This window comes from Amblyomma americanum, chromosome 1 (genome assembly GCF_052857255.1).
Source record: "Amblyomma americanum isolate KBUSLIRL-KWMA chromosome 1, ASM5285725v1, whole genome shotgun sequence".
NCBI lineage: Eukaryota > Metazoa > Arthropoda > Arachnida > Ixodida > Ixodidae > Amblyomma > Amblyomma americanum.
This window is the reverse complement of record NC_135497.1, coordinates 121,076,116-121,101,250: the sequence shown is the minus strand read 5'-3', so window position 1 is coordinate 121,101,250 and position 25,135 is coordinate 121,076,116. Positions and strand designations below refer to the sequence as shown.

General features: G+C 44.4%; 1 long non-coding RNA gene across 1 annotated transcript; it reads right to left on the bottom strand.

Moving 5' to 3' along the window:
- Positions 1-18,275: 18,275 nt before the first annotated feature.
- LOC144135466 (uncharacterized) lies at positions 18,276-19,347 on the bottom strand. The gene is made up of 3 exons (XR_013315509.1): positions 19,193-19,347; positions 18,947-19,074; positions 18,276-18,430 (listed from the first exon to the last, which is right to left on the bottom strand). It is a non-coding gene; the product is annotated as an uncharacterized LOC144135466 (long non-coding RNA).
- Between the last annotated feature and the right edge of the window lie 5,788 nt (positions 19,348-25,135).

Genomic DNA, 25,135 nt, shown 5'->3' with positions numbered 1-25,135 from the left:
GATTCGGTTGATAATCCCGCAAATATTGATTTCGGCAGTGTCCCTGCTGGCATAAAGTATTATATACAAATACAGGTACACATTAGACTCTCGAAGAAAGTTCAGTAGCATCTGGTGGTGCGGGCCGCAATTACTAATGGTCAAAATACTGCACACACTGACGCTTCCCTACACCTAACTAATATACCCATTAATCTAGAAGATTGCCCAATCTGGGACCCAGATATGCACAGCCTGATTAAAAAACTGGAGCGCACTCAGAACCGCCCTACATGTTTCGTCACTGACAATAACTTTGTCTCGAGCATAACAAACATTAAAACCGAAGTTGGGAGGCAACCCCTGCTCCAAACGAGAAAATTGTAGAGGTGAAAGTTTTTCCATAGTGTATTTAATGGTGACACTGGTGTATACAAAAATATATACCAGAAGGCCCCGCACTATATTTCCCTAGAACTAATTACTCGAAAACGTTTCGGGAGATTGGTGTACGAATGTGTTACCTTATTCATTCTTCCCTTTTACGATAAATGAATGAAATCGTTTGGCCGGAACAGTAATTAGTGTCCCTGCACATGTTCTTCTCAGCCTTGCTTGAGGTCTGCTTTCTGTGAGCTTTATCTTATATTTTGCATAATTTTTTTTCGTTCCTAATGTGTTTGGTCTTCTTATTTGTCCTGGACATTTATTTTTTACGTATAGCACTGTTTCTTTAAAACTCCTGCAATAATGGTCCATAAGTGATGTAGGTATATGCATAAATAATTAACAAATACTTAATACGCAGCTGCACAACTTACTTTTTATTGAACCTACTTAAAACTGAGTGAAGAAAGCGGAAGTCGACGTGCAGTGAGTTAAAAACATCTTTTTTTATCTGAACGTGAAAGGATTATGAAGAAAGCAATCTTTTAGACTAAATTTCATACAAATAATTCGGAGCCTTTTGTGTCTATGAACGTATTCTTTCCTCTCTTATTCTGTCGTCCATGAAATTAGTTGAGAGACGTGAAAAAAAGTGTAAAATCAATGTGCCTTTTCATCGACTAAGAAATACTCCTTTGAACCATTTTTTCTCTCTTTGTTATTTTAACATCTCCAACGTATACTGCGTCCAACTCAAAGTTGCCTAAAGAGTACTGGCGTAAATACTATTGAAGTTTAGCTGCCGACTGAGAGCAATCGTGTTTTCGAACAGCCCCGGCATTTTATACGGGCGGTTCTCTGCGATCAAATCAGATATAAGAGGGCGGTTTTGGGAGCAGTATTTTGTGTACATTGCTAACATTATTGTTTGGTTTGGTTCTTGTCTTGACTTCTGTTCTCATTATTTCTGCATGCTTATGTCCACAAGCAAGAAAAGAGGCAGGTGAGAGTGGTTGTGTTTATTTTTTAAGGATGCGTGCGCATTTTCACAATGCTTGCAAATATGATCACTCGCCGTAATGTAAGATAGGACGACAAGTAATAAGCTTGCATATCTATATTCGAGTTAAATTATATCCGTATTCATGTCTATATGCATATTCAAGGCAAAGAAACACTTTCAACGTCGACATTTTTATAACAAATTTATTTCATACGTAGAAGCCTCTGGGGGAAATAATCCAAGAGGGCGGAATCTGCGTCCAGGCTTCGATCAGGACGGCCATAAGCAGCCTCCATGGAGTGCCTATGTGGAGGACAACGACTAAGAAATATTCAACTTTAAGCCGCAAATTATTAAGCTTTCATCAAAGGTCTTTGACTATTAATAACCTCGAACGTTGTGACTAAAGGTTAGAGGTCAAGGTGACAGAAAACATGTACCGTGCGTATTGTCGAAAATTCTTGACACAGCTCCATGCAGCATGCTTAACGATGGCGAAAAGGTGCACTAGGTGGTGCTGTTTTGGTTGACTCTTGATTTTAACGAGAATGAACATGGACGGTACTCAATTTCGCCTAGTGCTTCCTAGAAAATTTGCAGCGTATCAGATATTCGGGTGAAGACGTTTGTGTTCGGCGTGTAAAATCACTTGAGCGTTCAGGGGCAACAAAATTAATTTTTACGATTACTATGCGAAGGAGGAAAGGCTATAGAAAGAAATAATCATAGCGAGTCATGATAAGGGTAGTGATATAAAAGGTGTGCTTTAAAGACGAGTCACAACTGACGAGTCACATAATGAAAAATGATGACTCCTTACTTACACTTGCTGGGTTAGAGCAAAGCAGAACTGTGTATGATACCCGCGCAGCAGAGCTTTGGAATGTTAAGAAATGCCGCACAAACTATGGTAAACAAATGTTGCCGCATACTTTACCGACACTTCTGAACCAGTTGTACTGCCACAAGAATCTTGATGTCTCCAATATTTCTCTGAAAGAATTGCCCCAATTGTTCCTGTAGTTCTTTTTTCTTGCTATTACTATTTTGAGTGGATGTGTCAATTTTGCTGTCCCTTATTTTCTCCTCTCTGCGTTTGCCTTTATAGGCTCTTGGACCTAAAGTAGTTCTTTTTTCCTTTACATGAAGAATGTACTGCGTACTGAACGTACATGTGTCGTTCTATGTACTGAACATACGTGTTTTTTTCCTTACATTTTGTTTGATGTCCTTTTCTGCCGCCGTCAATGCTGCACTGTAAGAGGAAGCCAGGACCTTTCAAGCTGTCTATACAGCTTTTTTCCTGGCTGTCCTCGCAACACCTAGTTGCGGAAATAAACCTTCAAACCTTCAACCTTCAACTTGTGGTGGCCTTGTTCTTTGTCAGCAATCAATATGCATATTGGGTCGCTGTGAAGGGGAGGGGAGGTATTAAACTAGGTTAAATGTCCGGCTGTGGGTTTCGAAGGGCTCTTGATCTGGTGTGGACATTTCAAGTAAACAAACCCAGTGCCTGCATCGTGCCGTTGTGATCATTTCCGGAATATAGCCATGAGCGCTCTACGAGGATTTGAAACTTGAAATTAACGCCGCCTGCGCTCTTTTTCAACAAACCCAATATCGTCGTCCAGTCTGCTGGAACCCCATGTTTCGCTGTGACGACACAGCAATGTGCATTTCAATGGATGGCAGATCATTTCGACTCACGGGCAAATATATGATCATGTCTCGTCGTCAGCTATTTTATCTCTCTTTTTTTTTATCGCACCGTTCTATTTGGCAGAAAAATATGTAGATATACATATACAAGTTTTCTGATCTGATCTAGTTCTGTCTGCGCGGTATGGGCGCACCTACCATTCGTTTTGATAAACTTCGTTCATTTTTCATATTGCATAGTGCACGCGGGCGCAACGTTCCAGCAAAAAGCTTCTCGTACATTTCCATGCCCTCGTCTTCCAGTACTGATAACCTTGTTTTAACACATACTTTGACACTCCATGATGCACTGCCTCGAGGCCACTGGTTCGCAACGACCAGCACACGAAAAGGCCTCCGCGAGTACCGGAGTACGCGGGTTCGAACCCGGCCTCAGCGGCCGCGTTTCAGTGGAGGCGAAATACAAAAAGTGCCCGTGTGCTGTGCAATGGCAGTGCATGTTAAAGATTCCCAGGTGCTCGAAATTAATTAGGAGCTCTCCAATACGGTTCCTCTTTCTTTCTTCTTTCATTCCCACCTTCCTCGTTTTCCTCACGGCGCAGTTGAGGTGTCCACAGAAATGCGAGACACTTGCTGCGCCATTTCTTTTCGTCAAAAACAACAAATTACTGTTCAAAATTACTACGACAGCTGTAACTCTGCTGTTGAGGAGTTACTTCAAACATTTTTCTGCCGCCAGTTCCAGAAATTGCGCAAGGCAACCGCCTTAATATAGCGAATTTTTGACCAGAAGGTGTTCATGGGTCGTTTAAGTGAGCAGTAGCAGTGAAAATTGCTGACAGAATAAAACGAATGCAAGTGTTTTATAAGGAAAGGAAGGGTTCCTTAATTTCCACACTCTCAGTAGGCCCGCAAACTTCACCGGGAAAAAAAATTTATTTGACGAAATTAAAGGGATAGCCTGTCTAGATAGCGAAAGCTTTAAAGTTAAGTTAAGCCGGGTAAACCTTTGCTAAACGTTAGTCATCACCAGCAAGCAACAACCAAGTCTAGCCAAGATTTACCCGGCTTAAATTTCAAGCTTTCGCTTCGGTTGCTCAGGTTTAGCTGGATTAAACCTTTGGCTAATTTTCTAACGTTCACTGAATTTGCACAGCATAAACGTTCGTTTTGCGTTTTGCCTGCATTGAAACGCGGCAGCGGCGGCTGGGCTCCTGAAAGAGGAAGTGCAGGAGGGAAAAAGAGAAAACTCCGCTGACATCGCACAGCAAGCGGGCGTATTTTGCGTCTCACCTCTATGAAATTGCCTTTGAAACTCCTCTGCGCGTGCTTTTTCACCGTGGATTTATTTTTTAGAGCTAGTTTGAAACGGTTTCTTGCTCGTGTATACGAACACGTACGCTATGTAGATCAAAGAGAAAATCAGATTTGTTGTTTGGCAACTTCTATCTTTTGTGGCGCTTCTTGGGAACACTTTCGGCTCCGTATGTATTGAGGTACCGACTACAGAGGAAATACATAGAAAACACTAAACAAATAGTAAAAAGCACTTAAAGAATGTGGTGCAAAAATAAAGAGCGCAAGTTCATGGCCAACATTTCCTTGCGCAAGATGCAGTTTATCGTTTGGCTCTTGCAGCGTGTGTTAAGCAAGGGCTTTAAGAAGCTATAAAAGAGCGAAGCGGGGGATGTTTTATTTCCTCTAAAATGGGGATCACCAAGCTGACTTTCAAACACTTCGTGTTTCCGCACTATGGTTTTAAAACGCTTGCTCAGAAATACGGGAGAAACTGCTGAACCCAGGAATATGTCATTTCAGCATATTTTCTTGGGGGATTACATCTGACCTTTGTTTTTCAGATTATCTCCACTATAAAAACCTGAAGCTAAGTAGGAGAACAGAAACTACGACTTCGTGATCCATTATGCCGGCAGGGAAGGCAAAAACTTCCTGACCCACACTGAACTTCCTTGTAGTCTGTTTCTTCTTCGGGTGCAGGCTGTCACTTGACAAAGTAAAAGCGTCAAATGAACTTCTTTCTCTCTCTCTCTCTCACTCTGTCTTGGGCAGATTCGGAACCCGCTACCCCCGCTCAGGTGCTTCAGTATTGATGACAGATGCCGGGGTTAGCAAAAATCAGTTCCTTTCTTTTAATTATTATTTTAATAAAACCACTTACTACTACTAGTATTTTCCTCATGAGTTGCACTGAAGCCGGTGGTAGAACTTTAATGACCTTCTTGCACCATGAATATACATGATCAGTTATTTATCAATATGTGATCAATTGTTCTGCTCAAGCCGGCTATGTCAGTAGAGTAGGAGAAATGTCTATAGAAGAAATATCGAAGTTCCGCATAGATTGCACATACTGAGAATAGCATGAGCTGCTAGGGTTAAGACTATTTTATTTATGTCAACACTTATTATAATGTTGTTGCTTTCAATTGCCAGGGCATTAAGATATTTTTGTAACTGGGAACAAAACACGATATAAGATGACTGTAAACGGCAAATGCAGGCAGCTGCTGCGTTGCGGTTGCTCAATGGTAGCACAGCTGGGATAAATTCAAGCCAAACGGATTCGCATAAAGTTGGTTAAATGAGATATCGCGGCGACGGACATAGCTCAAATCAGATTTGATAAATGTGGCTGATCCACCACCACGACAAGTGTCACGATTAAAGCATAGTGAAACAGAGTTTTACAGCCGATATAAGATTTTGTCATTGCGTGATAGCCATATGTCTCAAATACAGATGAAAGAAAAGGAGTGATCTAATAAGGTTAGTGTTACAAGGTCATCGCGATGTTTGCGTATGCAGTAATGATAGTGAGACCTGCTTATCGTGTAATATATGCTTTGCTTGTTGCTAAAAACAAATGCCCATGTGCACGCAGATGTGATATATGACAGAAAAGCTGCAAGCGCCTACGTGAAGATTTCAAGTTTGCACCACGTGAGATGCGATAGAAAGAAATCATAAACGGAAATATGGCAAGCGTGCTTTAAAAAAAATATTCACGGAGAATCATTTGCAACTTCTTACTAGTTGTTTCAGGATCGTTCGAATCGCACACGCCTTGTTGATTCGCTGCGCTATGCTTGTGGAGATTCGCTTCATCAGCTGTCAAGTGCGCAGGCTCTCAATTGCGCGCGTGATGCCCGCTATGCGGGGAGCATGCGATTATGCCGCACTGCCTGGGCCTGCCAGGACCTTCGGGCAGCCCCTCGGCTGTCCGTCCCGAATAAAGCCGACTGGGAGTGTGCCCTCCAGTCGCCCGACCTGATTGATAAGAGCCAGCTTGTCGCCTGGGCTGCGGTGGCCATTGGGGACCTGAACTATGCGCTCCACTTCCAGACCGAAGTCACCCTCAACCTCACCAATAAAGATATTTTACATACCGCGCACACGAACACAAAAAGTGTACTCGTTTTCTACCTGGGCGAAGTGAAGGTCGAGGTGCTAAACGCGTTGTACATATGTCTTCAACTTAATATTCATGAATTCAGCTACTCAAAGAAAAATGTTTGGAATAGACCACATCAAACTAGACAAGTGTTATCGGCTTTAAAATAAAGCACCTTATGAAATAATGCCAGTTTCATTGCAGGTTCTTAGAGAAAAAAAAATATTTATTACCTCTTTTTTTGCACTTTCCATCGTCTCCTTCGCGTCATCGCACACTATAATGACCTAAGATTTTTTTTCCGCCACTAAATCAGGTCTTAAGAGGGAATCTGGCTCCATAATAGGGTATCCGAGAGGAGATAGCCAAACATGTTCCGCGTTATTTTTATTCTCGGCTTGCTGTACTGCGGCATTCGATACCGGTATTTCTGACCGTGTATTCTGCTTTGTATGCCGGCGAGATATTGAAATCAGTTCTTAAGCGGTGCCTCAACGCCCAAAGCCTCGCCCAAGACGGCTGTCTATCACTAATTCTGGGATTATATCACCTGCAGCGCAGGCTTTGCAGACCTGTGTTGTATCACACTAGGCAAGCTCTATCCTAATAATAGAGCAATCGACGCGCTACGCAGAAAGTATCAAATTTCACAGATAGACTAGTATTGTGCTTGACGATGCCTGTGAAAGTTGCATCTAAACGCATTTTCCAGCAAACAAAACCGAAGTACGCGGACAGACTTTTCTCGCTGTTTCTGGAGTCTGGACAACTTAGGGAACTGCTGACGTGACATTAATATTCAGGTAACGTACAGCTCCTTCGAAAATTTTTAATTAGAAGTAGGATTCCCTTGATGTACGGAATCAAAGCACAGCCAGCGAAACCACTTGATAATAATAATAATAATAATAATAATAATAATAATAATAATAATAATAATAATAATAATAATAATAATAATAATAATAATAATAATAATAATTGGTTTTGGGGGAAAGGAAATGGCGCAGTATCTGTCTCATATATCGTTTGACACCTGAACCGCGCCGTCAAGGAAGGGATAAAGGAGGGAGTGAAAGAAGAAAGGAAGAAGAGGTGCCGTAGTGGAGGGCTCCGGAATAATTTCGACCACCTGGGGATCTTTAACGTGCACTGACATCGCACAGCACACGGGCGCCTTAGCGTTTTTCCTCCATAAAAACGCAGCCGCCGCGGTCGGGTTCGAACACTTGATAATGACGAACTGCTTTCTCACCCAAAGTACTCCTTGATACACAAAGCCAGATACGCGTGGAGTTCGCAGTGAGGACTACACAAAATTTCTCTACTCACCTACTGTAGCATCACTGTTAAATCTAAACTTTGTGTACAAATATGCAACCACTTGAATAGCCAGTAATACACTAAGCACTTAGCCCATTCCAATCGTGGCAGTCGGGGTATATAGTAGGTACCCCGTTGTTGTTTTTTCACAAATTTTATTTGCAACGATCCATCTTTATTTTTCTTTGCATTGGTTAAACAACATATGCCACCATCAAACCATGTTAGAGGTTTACTGCGTCAGTTATGCTGTGTAGATATATGAACCGCGCACCCACATTTCGGAGCTTTGTATATAAACAAAAATAGGAAGCAATTTTTGTAGCGTTTAGAGCAGCTCCTCGCATTTTTAAAACAGGCGATCTCGGGCGTTCTTTCGAGCCAACCCAGAAAATAAAAGCTGGTACCTGATAAAAGCAAAATTTAATATTGTGCCCACCTGTTGATTATTTTCTTTCATTTCCAAAGCTACTCATATTTTTAAAGCTTGAAGCTTATATAGCATAAACAAAGTAATTGCAAGCAATAAAAATAACACGCAGCTAATAGGCGTGGTGCTTTTTTTTTTCTTTATTGTTGCTGAGCGCTGTGTGAAGTAATGTGTGAATTGTCTCGCACGCACCACACAAGTAGGTGCAATCGCAAACAAGTCGAAAGGAGAGGTCTTTCCATAACAAGTATTCTTATTACGTAAGAGAAAGCCACGCCAGGTGGTTGTCATGTCTTGGCACTAAGTATCATCGCCTCACTGCGCATTCATGTTGCTTTCAAAGAAAACTGTCCTGATTCTTATTTTTCGACGTCAGGAGTGATTTTGTACACATTTCTTCTCATTAGGTGCGGAAACACGGCATTAGATTTACCCTTACGGAATACAACAACGCATAAAGTGTCCAAGTGCTAACATTTAACAAGCGGGCACGCTCGGAAACGACATGCGAAAAAGCATAGTGAAAATATTTGCAAACTAAAGACCGAGAAGAGGGCTCGATTATAAAAGATCAAGTGTTTCGCCTCGTCTCTTTCTATATGCACATGAGTGCGCCCAATTTGGTAAACAAAAGCCCGCGCTCAACCACTGCTCTACTCATCGCGACTACCCCGACCCGCCGCGGCACGTTGAAACTGTATTTTCTCGATCACGTGTGCGCGCTGCTGCCGGCAAAAATACAATGTCAAGATCACACAGGAATCAAGTACTGCGTAGGTTATGTACGGAGGGCATCTACGCTCCAAAAGACGCGCATCTCCCGTAAGAGAGAGTACACCATGCTCTCCTAGCCCCGACTGACAGCGTGCACGCCGTCGAAACGTCGCGTGTAGCATTTCATACCGGCGCGCGTTCGGAGGCACGTCCTGGACCCGGAGCAGCTCGGCACACGGGCTTCCAATTTTGCCCAAGCATCGCGCTGGGTTTCTCGAAGAATCACGACGAGCATTCATTCGCTACGCGCGTCGAATATGCGACGCAGAGCGAGCCTGACTCAATCTTCGGCGCACGGAGAAAGTTCTTCCTCCGGCGCCAGCGCTGCATATGTTCACGTCGATGTTCTAAAGCTCGCGCGCGTGAGGGAAAATGCTCGGTCTTATACAGAGCCTGCGTGCAGTTTTCTGTGCTCGTGGAATGTATCGAGCGCCATTGCAAGAGGGCATTGGCTTAGTGGCCGTCTTCGTCATGGTGCCTGTGGTTTTGCTACTGAAATGTAACGCGAGCTTCCTGTTTGCGGCAAGCAACGGATCATTATTGTCATGTTTTTTTGTTGCTCACCTTTTATATCAGATGAAAGCTTTGCCGTGACGTCTCGATATTGGCACATGTAGCGAAGGAGCAAGCTGGTCGCTTACTGAGCCCGATTGGGACAAGTTCCCGAGGAGGTAGGTGTTTTTTACTGCAGCACCCATTACTTTAACCTCTTTTTTTCCAGCGCCCAGAAACTGCACGCGCTATTGCTGAAGCCTCAATGCTAGAAAACCCTCGCACCGCGACGCTTATAATCGTAATTTTAAAGTATACTCTGTGTATTCCCAGTTGTTAAAGACACGCCAGCCACTTCGGGTCGAGATAATATTGACACTTAATTGCTTAACCTGTGCTCTCTCCAGTTCTACTCGCATTCTATGTGTCATTTTTCAGCAGTAATTTTCTTTGGTGCGTCTGTCAGCTGACTTGAAGAGTGGCTAGGTAGTTCGGGTACGCAAAACAGGTTCCAGGTACTGGCCTGAAAGCTAGTCTTCTATTTCATTAACTTGTATATGCTGTAAACTGCTTGAGCACACAAATGCTTCTTGCATTTACTTTGATTTTGACTGTAATAACAAAGTCATTATTATCGTATTGCTTCCAGCAAAGGCTTCTGATTTGAACCACACCCACTAGAATTTAATACGGATCTACATTTTAATATAAACGATAACCTTAAATCTGATTGCACCTTTCGATATTTTTGAAACCATTTCAAAACTTTTCTAGCATTCGGAAATTTTGAAATGCAAAATTTCTATCGTCGCCTAGTTTCGCCTAATTTCTAGACTTTCTGCATTCCGATGAGATTCCATCTCGTTATCAAGGCTGTGCAACTTTTCGTTCCTTCGCCAGAATTTAAATGCTGTCAACAACGCTTCATCATCGCTTAGCCATGTTACATCCGGCATACCACTAGGCTGTGTTCTAGGCCTCTTACGTTTCTAATCTTATCAATGATAACCATAATACCATATCATCAAGCACCAGGCTTTTTTCAGGCATTCGTTAGCACTCCGCGTTCACTCGAGTTGACAACCTCCCTCTTCGAAGGGACCTTAAGGATATTGCTACATGGTGCAACAAGTATACACCGTTAAATGCGCCTATATCTCAAATAGTTTCGTTCAGCCGTAGGCGCGTTCACACTACCTTTACGCATCTACCGAGCAAAGCTACTGTGACTCGGGCCTGAACAAACAAATACTTAGGCGTTCATCTCACGGCAAGCAACAACGGGTCAACTCTCATTTACATTAATCTGCATTAGTGCGTCTAGAACATTTCAGCATTCTCAGTATCCTGTAACGTAAGCAAAGAACTCGATGTCATGTTTCGAGTCCCAGAGCGCGGCGTCGACCAGCGCCACATTACAGAAAACAGCTCGCGCTAGACAGGGGACACACGGAAAGAACATTTGCATCGGACATCAGACATCGGGCAGCGGAAGAACGCAATGACTGCGACGTTTCTAAAGCAGAAAGTAGCCTGTTACGATGGGGCTGTGATTAGTAAAGCTTCGAGAGAAACTAAGCAAGGTTAAGTGCCAAAAGCGAATGTACTACTGTAGGCGGATGCGAAAGGTCGCTGTAGATATCCGGTGATTTCTGGCGGCAGATTTCTCGTAACCCATCTTTCAGCACAGTCCTTCATTCGCCTCGGTGCCTTAAAAATCCCCTCGTTTCTGAAATCATTTACTAAAACTGTGGCGACGTTTGAGCCACCTTAGGAGTGGAATGCGATAGCTTTAGTTTGCACACTCTCTGAGGTCATATCTGTCCCTACCAATCAGTGACATCGGATGGCGCATTTTGTTCCTGGCTTGAACTGCAATGCTATGACATTAAAATATTGTTACCTTTTACCTGACACTCGGCGCCTTCGATTTAGGTCGTCGAGCTCTCCAAAAAGAAAACGAAAACTAAACAAAATTTCGTCGTCTTGTCTCTGATACAAGGAGACTTCAGCCTTCTATACAGTTCCCGAATGTTAAGGCTCGTATACAAAAACGTATACAAAACGTATACAAACGTACAAAACGTATACAAACGTATACAAAAGCGCGCAGCGATGGCGTAGAGGTAGAACATCCGCCTCGCGTGCAAGAGGACCGGGGTTCAAATCCTGGTGCCGCGCAATTCTCCACCGGATTTAAAAAAAATATATCCGCGTGTCGATGGAATTGCATAACCAGGCCTGGAGTGCGGCCTGATCTCGGTGACCAGAACCGACAACGCACTCTCTCACCAGAGCAGGATTTGGCCATCATGGTGTAGTACTTGGCCACAACCTTCTATGATCAAACCAATTAACCCTCGGCCCTCAGTCCCCAACGGCTGCGGAGCAACTGACCACGGCGGCGGTCAGACCTGTGACGCAGCGGAGGGTGCTAAGAATCTCTGGCTCCGGACAGGCCGCCATTGGAATCTGAACCTGGCAACGTTTAACGCTAGAACTTTAGCTAGTGAGGCTAGCCTAGCAGTGCTGTTTGAGGAACTAGCGGGAATTAAATGGGATGTGATAGGGCTTAGCGAAGTTAGGAGGACAGGTGGGGCGTATGCAGTACTAAAGGAAGGACACATACTGTGCTATCGCGGGTTAGAGGATAGACGAGAACTAGGTGTGGGATTCCTCATTAATAAGGATATAGCTGGCAACGTAGAGGAGCTCTACGGTATTAACGAGAAGGTAGCAGCTATAGTAATTAGGCTGAATAGGAGGTACAAGCTGAAAGGGGTGCAGGCCTACGCACCGACATCCAGCCTTGATGACCAGACCGTTGAAAGTTTCTATGAGGACGTAGAATCAGCAATGAATAAAGTAAAATCGCAGTACACTGTACTGATGGGCGACTTCAATGCGAAGGTGGGCAAGAAGCAGGCTGACGACCACGCGGTAGGTGACTATGGGATAGGCTCTAGAAATAGCAGGGGAGAGTTATTAGTCGAATTCGCGGATATAAATAATTTACGGATCATGAATACCTTCTTCCGCAAACGAGAAAACAGGAAGTGGACCTGGAAGAGTCCCAATGGTGAGATTAAAAATGAAATCGACTTCATACTATGCGCTAAACCTGGCATCATTCAGGATGTGGCCGTCCTCGGAAAGGTGCGTTGCAGCGACCACAGAATGGTAAGGTCTGGACTTAGCTTAGACTTGAAGAGGGAACGGAAGAAGCTAGTGAAGAAGAAGACCATTAACGAGTTAGCCATAAGAGGGAAAGCACAGGAGTTTAGGATAGCGCTGCAAAACAGATATTCGGCTTTAACTGAGGAAGATGATCTTGATGTTCATTCAATGCAGGATAATATGACATCAATAATTACGGAGTGCGCAGTAGAAGTAGGCTGTAGGACAGTTCGAAAGGATACCGGGAAGCTATCTCAGGTGACGAAAGATCTGATTAAGAAGCGCCAAAACATGAGGGCATCTAACCCTACCGATAGAATAGAACTAACAGAGCTATCAAAGTTAATAAATAAGCGCAAGGTAGCCGACATAAGGAAGTTTAATATGGAGAGAATCGAGCATCCTATAAAGAACGGAGGTAGCCTAAAAACAGTGAAGTGGAAACTAGGCATAGGTAAAAACCAGATGTATGCATTAAGAGACAAGCAGGGCAATGTCATTAGCAATATGGATAAGATAGTTAACGTAGCCGAAGAGTTCTACACAGTCCTGTACAGTAGCCAATGTAATCACAACGTTAATGAGAAAGACAACAGTGCACAGCAATGCGTCATCCCGCCAGTGACGAAAGATGAAGTAAAGAAAGCATTAGAAGCAATGAAAAGGGGAAAAGCAGCTGGGGAGGATCAGGTAACAGCAGATCTGTTGAAGGATGGAGGGGCCATCGTGCTAGAAAAACTAGCCACCCTGTATGCGCAATGCCTTATGACCTCGACTGTACCAGAAGCTTGGAAGAATGCAAACGTTATCTTAATTCATAAGAAGGGAGACGCCAAGGACTTGAAAAATTACAGGCCGATCAGCTTGCTATCCGTTGCCTACAAAGTATTTACTAAGGTAATCGCTAATAGAGTCCGGGCAACGTTAGACTTTAATCAACCAAATGATCAGGCAGGCTTTCGTAAAGGATATTCCACAATAGATCATATTCACACTATCAATCAGGTGATAGAGAAATGCGCAGAATATAACCAACGTTTATATATAGCTTTCATTGATTACGAAAAAGCATTCGACTCAGTGGAAACCTCAGCAGTGATACAGGCATTGCGTAATCAGGGGGCAGAAGAGCCTTATGTCAAAATACTGGAAGATATATATAGCAACTGCACAGCTACTATAGTCCTCCATAAAGTCAGCAATAAAATTCCAATAAGGTAGGGCGTCAGGCAAGGAGACACGATTTCGCCAATGCTGTTCACCGCGTGTTTACAGGAGGTATTACGAGGCCTGAATTGGGAACAGTTGGGAATAAGAATAAATGGAGAATACCTAAATAATCTGCGATTTGCTGATGACATTGCCTTGCTGAGTCATTCAGGAGGTGAACTGCAAATCATGATCAATGAGTTAGACAGGCAGAGCAGATCGATGGGTCTAAAAATTAACATGCAGAAAACCAAGGTAATGTTCAACAGCCTAGCAAGGGAACAACAGTTCACAATTGGCAGCGAGAGCCTAGAAATTGTGACGGAATACGTCTACTTAGGGCAGGTAGTGACAGCTGATCCGGATCATGAGAGGGAGATAACTAGAAGGATAAGAATGGGGTGGAGCGCATATGGCAAATTCTCGCAGATCATGAGTGGCAGTTTACCAATTTCCCTCAAGAGGAAAGTGTACAACAGCATAATCTTACCGGTACTCACCTACGGGGCAGAAACGTGGAGGCTAACGAAAAGAGTTCAGCTTAAGTTAAGGACAACGCAGCGAGCCATGGAAAGAAAAATGATAGGTGTAACGTTAAGAGATCGGAAGCGGACAGAGTGGGTGAGGGAACAAACACGGGTTAATGACATCCTAGTCGAAATCAAGAGAAGGAAATGGGCTTGGGCAGGGCATGTAATGCGAAGGCAAGATAACCGCTGGTCCTTAAGGGTAACGGAGTGGATTCCAAGAGAAAGTAAGCGTAGCAGGGGGCGGCAGAAGGTTAGGTGGGCGGATGAGATTAAGAAGTTTGCAGGCAAAGGGTGGATGCAGCTGGCAAAGGATAGGGTTAATTGGAGAGACATGGGAGAGGCCTTTGCCCTGCAGTGGGTGTTGTAAGGCTGATGATGATGATGATGATGATGATGATGACAAAAACGTATTGACTTCTGTGTGATTATCGTACGGGTTGCTTCAGGTAAAAGGACATGGCAAAGCTTCAACTCTGATATGCTTTGAAATTATCTATGTCTACATGGCGGCCATATGATAGACATTTTGACAATGTGGTAGCGCCTGCTCCTCTTATCTAACTTGTATTTCCAGCATTTTCATCCCAGAAAGCTTTGTACGATCAGTGGTTACAATGAAAGGAAAGAAAGGCCGTGAGCCCCGTAGTGCCTTTCGAAAGACATATCAGAAATTGATTGAATTAAACTGCTTTATTTTGAAAACAAGGCATAAGGCCACTGTGGGAGGAAATGGAGACTAAGTTTTCTGATTTTGTACGATGGGAATCAAATTGACCAGGGGCGCGATTACGGATCAGTCTCAAAAAACTGTCTCAATATTGAGACAGTGACGTCAAAATGACGACACCGAGAAATGCCGACCGCCGAATCGGCCAATGCGGAGCAAGGAGGTGGTGGGCTCCGCCCCGAAACCACTAATCGCACGACAAGGGACCGTAGACTAATGTTCTGCAGTAAAAACGCAGTGAATAAAAACGAGTAATGTTTTATTTTGCTAAGTAACTGTATTTGAAACCCAACAGCACCAAGCAAAAAAAGCAGTGTTTTCATTTTTGCAATTAAGTTTGCTGTTCAGTCACTTTTTTTGCCGCGAAGGTGTGCTGTCAGCGGTATAGCGTGAACATGTTAGTCTGAAAATGAACAAAAACGCAATGAAGAAAACAAGCAATGTTTTATTTTGGTAGTAAACTGTGTTGCAATCTCAACAACACGAGGGAAAATTAGAAGCATTCTCAGTTTTGCAATGAAATTTGCTGCAGGTTAACTTCTCTTGCCATGAGGGCGCGCTGGCAGTGGCATAACGTGAACATGGCGGCCTGCAAGAAAACAGCTGATTCCATGGCTAGTTCCTGTTTTTTCGCGTGTCGTCTAAAATCAAGGTACTTTGCGGATGTCTTAAGTGCGCAGAAAAATCTGATTGAAGGCAGTGAATGCTACGGGCCTGCCGAGATCAACTTACAAGCAGCGCTCGGCTCGAAAATCGACGAAGACAACTTTAGTCTGTGTTCTCGGTCGGCGCCTATCGATCACCGAGTGACGTGTGGTTCTGTTTATTTTCTTTAGAAAATACCAGAAAACCATGAATCATCACATAGAAGCAACTGCCGACAGACAGGTGCAGCTGCTGATAGCTTGCAATCTCGGTGCGGGAAATGAGAGCCGACACGGCCTGCCTCTGTGGCAGCACTCGTAACCAAGTGTTGCCGCCCACATCGGGCTAAGCACTTGATGTTCCGTTTGTATTTTTGTAGCTCCGTTCGGTTTATGTTCAGTTGTTGCCGTAGTTTCTTTTTTTAAATTGTGATTTTTATGCTCCACTTTGTTTAGAGAGAAAGGAAGCACTTGACTTGATAACTTTGCTATTGTCACCGAGGAGAGAACGAGCTTGTTCCATTAACGTTATTTACTGATCATGTAGTAGATCCAGGGTCAACCAGGAAAGAAGTAGTTTGCTTGTATAGAGGATAATTGCAACTGGGCAGAAAGTTGAGCAAGTTTGTTCATGTTTGCTGGTACGCAGCGCTTGAATTGCATATGATCCAGGGCAGTGAGGTAGGTAGTACAGGGCAGTGATGTGTAATATTGTATTTTGCTCAGCAGGCGGAGTGATGTTGGTATAACTGGGTTTGGTGAGGGCAGTGTTTGAAGGGCTTTAAATACTTTGCATAGCTTCTAACATGCACTTCCTTTCAGGTCGGAAGACCACTTGTTTTTGTTTTTTTTTTAAATTATGGTCCATCATATCTGAGACACCCTGTATACAGGCCACTCCAGTTTGAAAGGGAACAGCCAGTTGAAAATGACTAGGACATTAAATACCTAGGCGAAAAGTAGCTTGAAAGCAGTTGCACTTATCACACATATTATATGATAGCACAAGGAGCTTGTCCGGCCATTCGGCATTGTCACCGTCTCGTGTCATCATGGACAAGACTTCATAGCCCTATGTTATGCAAACCAAGCTAGGTGTCAGTTATGGGGCAATAACCGAGTGCTCAAAATTTCCCACAATGGAGCTGCCTGTATATTCTTAGAGCTGTAGAGCATTTCCAGTAACGGTGTTGCATGATGTGTGATTGTAAACTAACCTCTAATCACACACCATCTCCTTGATGATGTGTCTGTTACACATCTTTGTCTATCAGTGAAGATGTTCTAGTCATTCAGCAGTCATTGTAGCCACTGCACCTTACAATCTTTATTATGCATTGTTGTACAGCGGTTTCCTTGCAGTAGGTACAGCTTTTAGCACAGAGCGAAACCCCTAGCCACACACCATTACGCTAAAAGCTTAGCTTTGGTATTTACACTACTTATATGTGCCAAAATGTTTTGTAGTCCGGAAAATGCATCATGTACACTGTACTATGCCATATTTATTGTACAGGTAGCCTCTGTATGAAAGAAAACATGCACTTTTAACTCAGTTTTTCAGATTTTTTTTCTTAACTGCACTCAGAAATGCCATACGGTAAATGTACATTAAGGTAAAGTATGCTTGTATGTACACTGCCTTTTCTGCAATAGAAACACTCGTGTCAAATGCTGTGCCTAAAAAAGTAAACGCGCTTACTGAATGTATGATGCAATAAAAAACAGCTTTTTGATTCCAACAAGCATCACAAATATTTCATGCCTTATTCCAGCACTACACGTTTGGTTCATGCATGTTCGTCACACAGGTAATGACCACAGGCACTCCACCAAGCTGGAAGGAGACGGCAGAGAAGGGGCAGGTGGGCTGACATAAGCATTGACAAAAGAGAGTTCAAAATGATGCTTTTCAGAAATTGGGCGAGCTGTTTCAACACCTTTTCTGTCTTCAGGAAGAGACTGTGCAACACGCTGCTGAGGGACTGGAAGATATACTAGCAAACACACTGAAAATGAAGTGGCAGCCGGTGGGGGGCACTTGTTTGTCACTGCTGGCTTCTCACTGCACACAGGTTGGCCAAGGGCACAACCACATCACACAATTGCTCACACACTTGCAGATGTGTGTTGTGCAATGACACAAGGAAATGACAGTGGCAACAGGGGAAGAGTGCCTGATATGACTCTCTATGCCAGCATGGTGAGTCGTCTCTGGACGCTAGATTTTCCATCGCAACTGCCGCTGCACCATCCCTCGGTACGCCTTCCTCTGGAGACGGGTCGTCCTAGAGAGGCCAAAAGTTCAGCACCGCATGCTCATCTCAGGAGGCAGGTGAGGAGGGATCCTGTCTGTACGAGGCAGCCACCATTTAGAGGTGGCCCGTTGTTATCTGGGTCAGAGGCAGTGTCGCCTGCACCCTCTGCTGATATGGGCACATCCAAACAGAGGCTGTGAAGTGCAGCACGTGCGGTGATGATGCGCACTGTCCACTTCCACTGGCACTGGTTCATCCGGTGCCCTTGAAAGCAACGGAAGCAGCTCTTCGGCACACCAATACAGCGCTCAGCCACAAATTGTGTGAAAGCATGTGGCGTGTTGTACAGGCCTTCTGCTGAGTCAGGTCTGTAATGTCATGCAACTGGTGCAGGCAGCCATGGCTCCAGTGGGTAGACATAGTCTCCTGCATAACAAAAAATGATGCGGCTAAGCATGTCCTTTCTCAGTGATCTCAACAGCATTACAGGACACTCTACTATACAGTAGAAGACTCACGCCAAGTAGCCCACATCCAGGATTTGCTGAATATGACATTCAAGAGCATACATACATGCAGGATTTAGATGTACAAGTGAGCACTACTGTAAGGTCAGTCTTTTACCACCATATTCATATAAATGATGCGCTATGATTGCCTACAAAACACAAGCGCTGTCAGGTGCATTTTGCTTTGGTTTCTTCAACAGGAAAGGCTATGCATTTCAACAATGTAATATGTGTCCTGTGTTTCTGCTGCAATTATATTTAACAAAAGGAAAGGGTGGCAATACACTGTATCATACTGTAAAGTGTCTGCATTTGTGTAACTGTCCAGACTGATTCTTGTAGCTTTAGCAGATCCGGCCAAATGCATAGTGCTGGAGCTCAATAGATGTGACTGAGTTCGCCCGACGGGTGACACGGCTATTTTACTGCTTACCCAGAAAAAAAATCACCGTCGTCCAGCAGGCCTTCCTCCGCCTCGGAATGCCGCCAGACAAACGCGTCGCGGAAGGATCCGGGTCAGCGCGAGTCCACGGCCAGGATGCACATGTTCGCGCCACAGATCTGAGAAAAAACAAGCACAGCCCGTACTCACTCTCGCTGCCGAGGCCCGCACTTGTAGCTCATGCACTTGTAGCACTTGAACTCATGCGGTCAAAAACAGTGGCCGAGGTATACTCACTATTACGTCCGCAGCGTAGAACCGCTTGCGGCTCGTTCGCAGCACTGCCCCCAGACTCCTTGATAGTGATGAGTGCCCAATCGACACACCCGACGACGCCGGAGATGCTGCCGCGGCGAACGTTTAGGCAAAGGACGCCCTCCTTCGCCGCCGCCTTCTCCTCGGGTCTCATCGTAAAGCAAACACCCCCCCTTCTGTTACCCAACGTTGACATTGGTCTCCGCTGCCCGCCGCAAAGGCTTGTTCACAGTCGGTTGGGCTGCGCCGACGTTTTCTTCATTTCCAACGGCGCCTTGAAACCCACCGGAGGCGAAGAAGCGCAGCGCGCACAGCACCTGCCGCTCCACTGACAGCGCACTCACCCGCGCACTTCCCAGTTCAACGGCGAGTTCGTCGCACAGACACTGCGCAGTCTCCTCGAAATAACTCTCCCGCGCGTCAAAGTCGTCTTCATGCACCCCCCGACACCGTTGCTCGCGCGGTCACCCGCGTATACGACGATGTAAACAGCCGCCATTTTCTGTCTCAAACGTGTTGATACTACTTTTTCCAGTCTCAAAAAATCGTCTCAATCTGCCCGCATAATTAGATGGCCAACGTCACCACTTCTGCGCCATTTACGACGTCAGTCAGTGACGAAAAAAATCAAAATGGCCGCCGACCAATAGGAGAGAGGCAAATGATATACTTTTTGAGACAATTTCGATTGAGACTGATCCGTAATCGCGCCCCAGGATTGCAAGCATGTTATAAGCCTTAAAAAAATACTCTCATTTTACAAAATCAGAAAACTTAGTCTGCATATTACTTCGGCAGTAGACCCGTGAATACCCTAGCGGCCAACTCTTTAGATAAATGCATTGCTAATGAAGCGTAAAGGAAAAGAAAGACAAAAAAAGGATTCAGTAGGTCGGTTCCGCCTATGTGATAAGAACAAACTACGCACTACGACAAAGGCCAAAAAAACTGAAGACAGGACTGCTGGCTCACCTTCACACGTCCTTGCCAGCCTTCGTTATCGGATACCCGAGATCCAACTCCTGCCCAAACAGCCATCCCTCTTCCAACAGAGAATAATAATAAAAAAAACTTTGCTGCCGTCACCTATTGCCAATCATTTCGCTCTGCTTGCCGACTGCTATACACAGCCGGAGCGCTGCGGCTGAGCCCTTCCTCGCTTATCATCCGTTTGTGTACACACTGGACCGGGGTCGATTGTGCGTGAACAGAGGAGATCGGGAGACGGAAAAACAGCGGCGGCCCGGTTTGTCGCCGACTTCCGAGAGCTCCTTTTTCTTCATCCAGACCTAAAGCCTACGCTCAGTTCCGGCAGCCGGCGGGCGCTGGGCGGCTCTCTCCGCTGCCTGGGTCCATTCGCCGAAATTAGCGACGCTACCGAGCGGGGGAAAATCGCCCCGAGGCTATTTGCCTTGCAATGCCTTTTTGCTTGTCTTCCTCGGGTGCTACCACTGCTGCTATTGTGCTATGGCTCGACGAAGAGGGAAACCCTTTCTGTACGCAGCGAGTGCCCTTTATCGCTCCTTTTTTTTATTCTAACCAAACAGGCCACCCTCCCTAGCATCTTAGAACTGAGTACCACTCGTGCCTCGAAGGAATGGCTTTTGAACAATGCATTCGAGGAAACACTGCTGCCCACTAACTCGTTTGGTGGCAATTTTTGTTAGGTGTCCGAGTGTAAAATCGGAGGAGTGGTTTCGTTCACAGCCGTGAACAGACGAAAAAAGTCTCACCCACTTCTCCGTCCCCTTACGCCAATACGAAGTGACAATGACAACTACACCATTGCATGCGGTGGTCCTGTGGGTGTGGGGGCGGTGGGGGCAACACTAGCGACGACACAGGTATGGTCTGACAGGGAAACAGAGGAGGGGAGTGTCTGAATTTCAAGGCACGAGCTTCTATACCAACAATGAGAGAAACGACCTAAACAGCGCGAAATATCGATGACACGTCCTTCAATGTGAAGCAGTGCGGTACTTACTTCTTATGTTCAGCTTTAGTTAGATAACGCGCATTGCCTCTCGAGTGAAGTACAACGAAGTTGAAAAGAGTAGATTTCATCGTGTTTTATAGAAAAGTCTATCCTTCAAAGTTTTACAGCGGCAGATATTATTGATACAGTGCTCAAAGACGTTGCATTGGTGGCATCCGTACAGCCAGTCACCCAGCTCCTACCTGGCGGTGACCATGTGGCTAGAGCATCCACGTTATTAAATAATTAAGGTGTAGTATGTGTGAATTTCTTTGTGATCACACGTTAGCTTACTGTGGGTCATTCGTGTTATAAACTCGTGACTTTTCTGGGAATTGTTTTAATGTATTCGCAGTTCCGGCGATAAGTTAAGGAATTTCGATTTATAGATGCAAAGAGAACTACAGCAGCTTTCCCTGAAAGTATTCCCTTCGCCAAACATAACTTTTAATCGTTTTCTACACTGCCGTGGTCTGCGTCAATAATCGCGAGTACCTGCATCGGAAAAAGCGAGTCGGAACACGACCTGGTCGGCCTCTGGTACTGCACTGTGGTATTACGTTGCTCCATGTCTTCAGTTTTAGACTTTCAAAATTTTTATTCTACTAGAAAATACTTTAAGATACGTCAAAAATTGGCTGTGGTTTAAACTTTGGTTAACCCTAGTGAGAAGCGAAAGCTCAATTTACATTATCTGTAAAGCGTCGAGGAAATGCCCGATGCTCGATGGGGCAGTTGCCACCTGCCACTGTGAGCAGATTTTGATGACGTCAGCTGGTCACATGACTTGCCACGTGACACTTGTCACGTGTCTGCACTGACGCTGTCCTCTTGAAAACCTAGCGTAGTGAAGCTTTCGCTTCAAAAATGTGTCACTCTTCCCAACATGTCATGATTTCAAAAGTGCATTAATAATTTTGCGTATTGATAAAATCTTAGCAACACTGAATAATATACATCTTTGTGATACATAGATGTTTGATTTTCCATGTTTGTGTTCTGTAAATTCGCCAGACATGTTTCGGTGTTCATTTCACAGTGATATTTTCGTAGGTTTTTTTTAGCTTTTATTATTTTTTACTTATAATTTACCGAGTTGTTTTCGGTAATGTAATGCGGTGTTCCAGTGTGGTAAAAAGTTCCATGAGGTTAATTTAGGCCCATTTTGCTAACGGAGCATTCCATGAAGAAGTAATTAACATGTTATAGGTCGCAGTTAGACCTATTCTTGTGCAAAGAAATGCGGTTCCCAATAACAAAAACAAAGGCAAGTAATTGACAGAACCAACAGAAGCAAACTGAATGGGACTTGAATTGGGAAAGCTTGGTTGCCGCCTTATCGCTTAATTTTTGCGCTGTCTGGAGGGAGGAAACGGTTCATTTTGTGGTATAAATGTTGTTGGCATCGACTAACCTGCCGCTAAATCATCGCGGCCGCCAGAACATGACGTTTTTCTTGACAAGCATGCATTTTTTCGCGTCTGTGTGTCCTGACAGGTCGTGGAAAAAGTTTCTTAACCAGCTAACTAACTGCATCAGGTGACGGATGACAGTGAGCAGGCCTGAGCTAGCAGACCACGTCGGGCGAGGAGATTCAGCCTTTCTTTCTCCAGAGGCGTGTAAGATAGCGAAGTAATTCCTCAAAACGTACGATTTCGACACAGTTTATCGGGGCCATTTTCTCGCTCGGTCACTTGTTTGCGTGCCCTGCTAATTTTTTTCTTTGACCGAGTGCAACTTCTACTAAATACCTGGCTAGCTGTGGCATGAATGGCATGAACGCTGACCTTTTTCGCTTAAAACCGAATTTAGAAAATTGAATTCGGCAGACATTTATCGATGTTTTTCGATTTAAACGAAAACCTCCAACCCGTAGACATACAGCATAACAGAACTTTTTTGTCACTGGCATTTTCTTTTCATCTGGGCATGTTTCCTTCTTGGTTTCTCTGCTATGCAGTGCTTTCATCGTATGTGCACAAAACTTTTAAGGGGTGGATGCCAAACCCCGTCTTCAGAGATAACATTTCACGTCGATCCGCCTTTTCGCACTTTTGAGCTGACTTTCTTCATCCTAAACGAAGGCTGAGTTGTTAATTGGAGAAAGCATCACCACGCTTCACATTTGATCCAAACTCAACCATGTTCACAATCGAAACAGGGTGTGTCTCGGCCATTTCCAACCTCATGTTATAGTCAAAGTACTTGCACTTTTGCTTCCTCGGGCTTGCCCCTAGTTTGAGCGACGTCAGCGTGACCATTTTGTTTCCGTCTCCTCAGAGAAGCCAACTTTTTCCAATGGGGAAAAACCTGGCTTCGCGCTTTGCATTTGAGTCGGAAAGTTGGAAAGGCGCTTATGAGACACAGGACTGCCGAGCGTAGAAAATAAACTTCACGCACATGCAGTGCATGCATTCGGGCTCATAGTTGACTTCTTTTAGTCATATTTATTATTTCTTTCCTTCTCTTCCTTCTTGCTTCTTTTTTATATGATGTTCCTTTGCTCAATTTTACCATTCATTTTTTTTTCACGAATTCTCCGCACAGAACTGCTGAGCGTGCTTTGCAAAGGTTTGCGCCAAAAAAATTTGTTTGAAGCGGTTTGCTGGATATCTACTTACCCGGATTGAAAAATTCACAACATATGCCCTGCAGGAAAGGCGTACCGTATTTAAGGACTGCTCATAGTTGCTGGTATACCTGCAGACGAGTCTCGGGGAGCGTCCCTAATAATTAAGCGACCTTTCTTTACTTAGCTTTTACAAATGAAGACGACTGCGAACCTACAGATTTCTCTTCAGCCTCGCGTGACCACTCGACTCATGACTTCTTGAACCAGGATGGCTCTCCTCCGTTTATTATTTGTGTTTCGGAATAGAGAGACAGACAAAAAGAAAACCTTTGAGGTTGACCAAAGAAAAGTTCTTGTTGGCTGCATTTCGCTAGAAAAAGGAAAGAACCAATGAAAGAGATTAAAATTTGATTACCGCATACGTAGCGCAAGGTCAGTGACGCAGGCAGTGACAAACGCGGGACTGGTACCCTACGCATTCGCTTCATCTTCTCGATCAGGAAAGGAAGGGGTGCAGAAAGTGATCGGTGGTGATACATTGAAATAAGGATCCGGTTGCCACAAGAGTGTAGGAGCCCATAATTTTTTGAAGCTGAATTGTCAATGCCTGCTCAGCACAACCTCTACAGGCTTCTGCGTCGAGAGCACGAACAGCCTTAGTGCGTGGCTTGCAAGCGGGAGACACACGTAAGCGTTCGATGCTGCGCGCCCGTCCACAGCTATATGCTTGAAACATTCTTTAAACATTCTAAGTTTCTTATTACGCGGCTTTTAGCCTCCTCTGTTGTGACACCCGCAGCGTTAGCATCTATACGTTGGTTTATTCGACAGCGTAGTCTTTCCTTTTGCGCCAATACCAGTGCGCACATGGCGCGTGGCACCTAAAGAGGCGACGCTCTTCCGCTGAAGCATTCAGCCCCGCTGTGAGAAAAATAAAATGTAAAAAAAGAATAATTATAGCATCTTTAGCAGTATGCGCTCGGATTAATTATTTCATTTTCCATATTTCGTGGAGAAGGGCTCTGCGTTCTTCTATGAGCATTTAGAACTTCTGAATCATGCCTCTAATGAATAACACAAGGTAGGAAGAAAGCGCTCTGTACAACATAATACGAGAAACAGTGAGTGGCATTTGATGTGGAATGAATGTAACAGCAAAGCGAGGAATTAGTGCTAAGACATATTGGGTATTTTTGAGGAGTACGAGTGCGCTTCGAATAAGCACGTGATTGCTGTATCATCTTCAGCTTGTACTTTCCGGGCTTGAATAACTAAATGTAAGATTATGTCCAACTCTCATAGCTCTTCACAATAACACCCACAAATTAGTGGATTAAAAGAAAGACTGCACTTCGTGACGCAGTGCGATCGCGCCCAC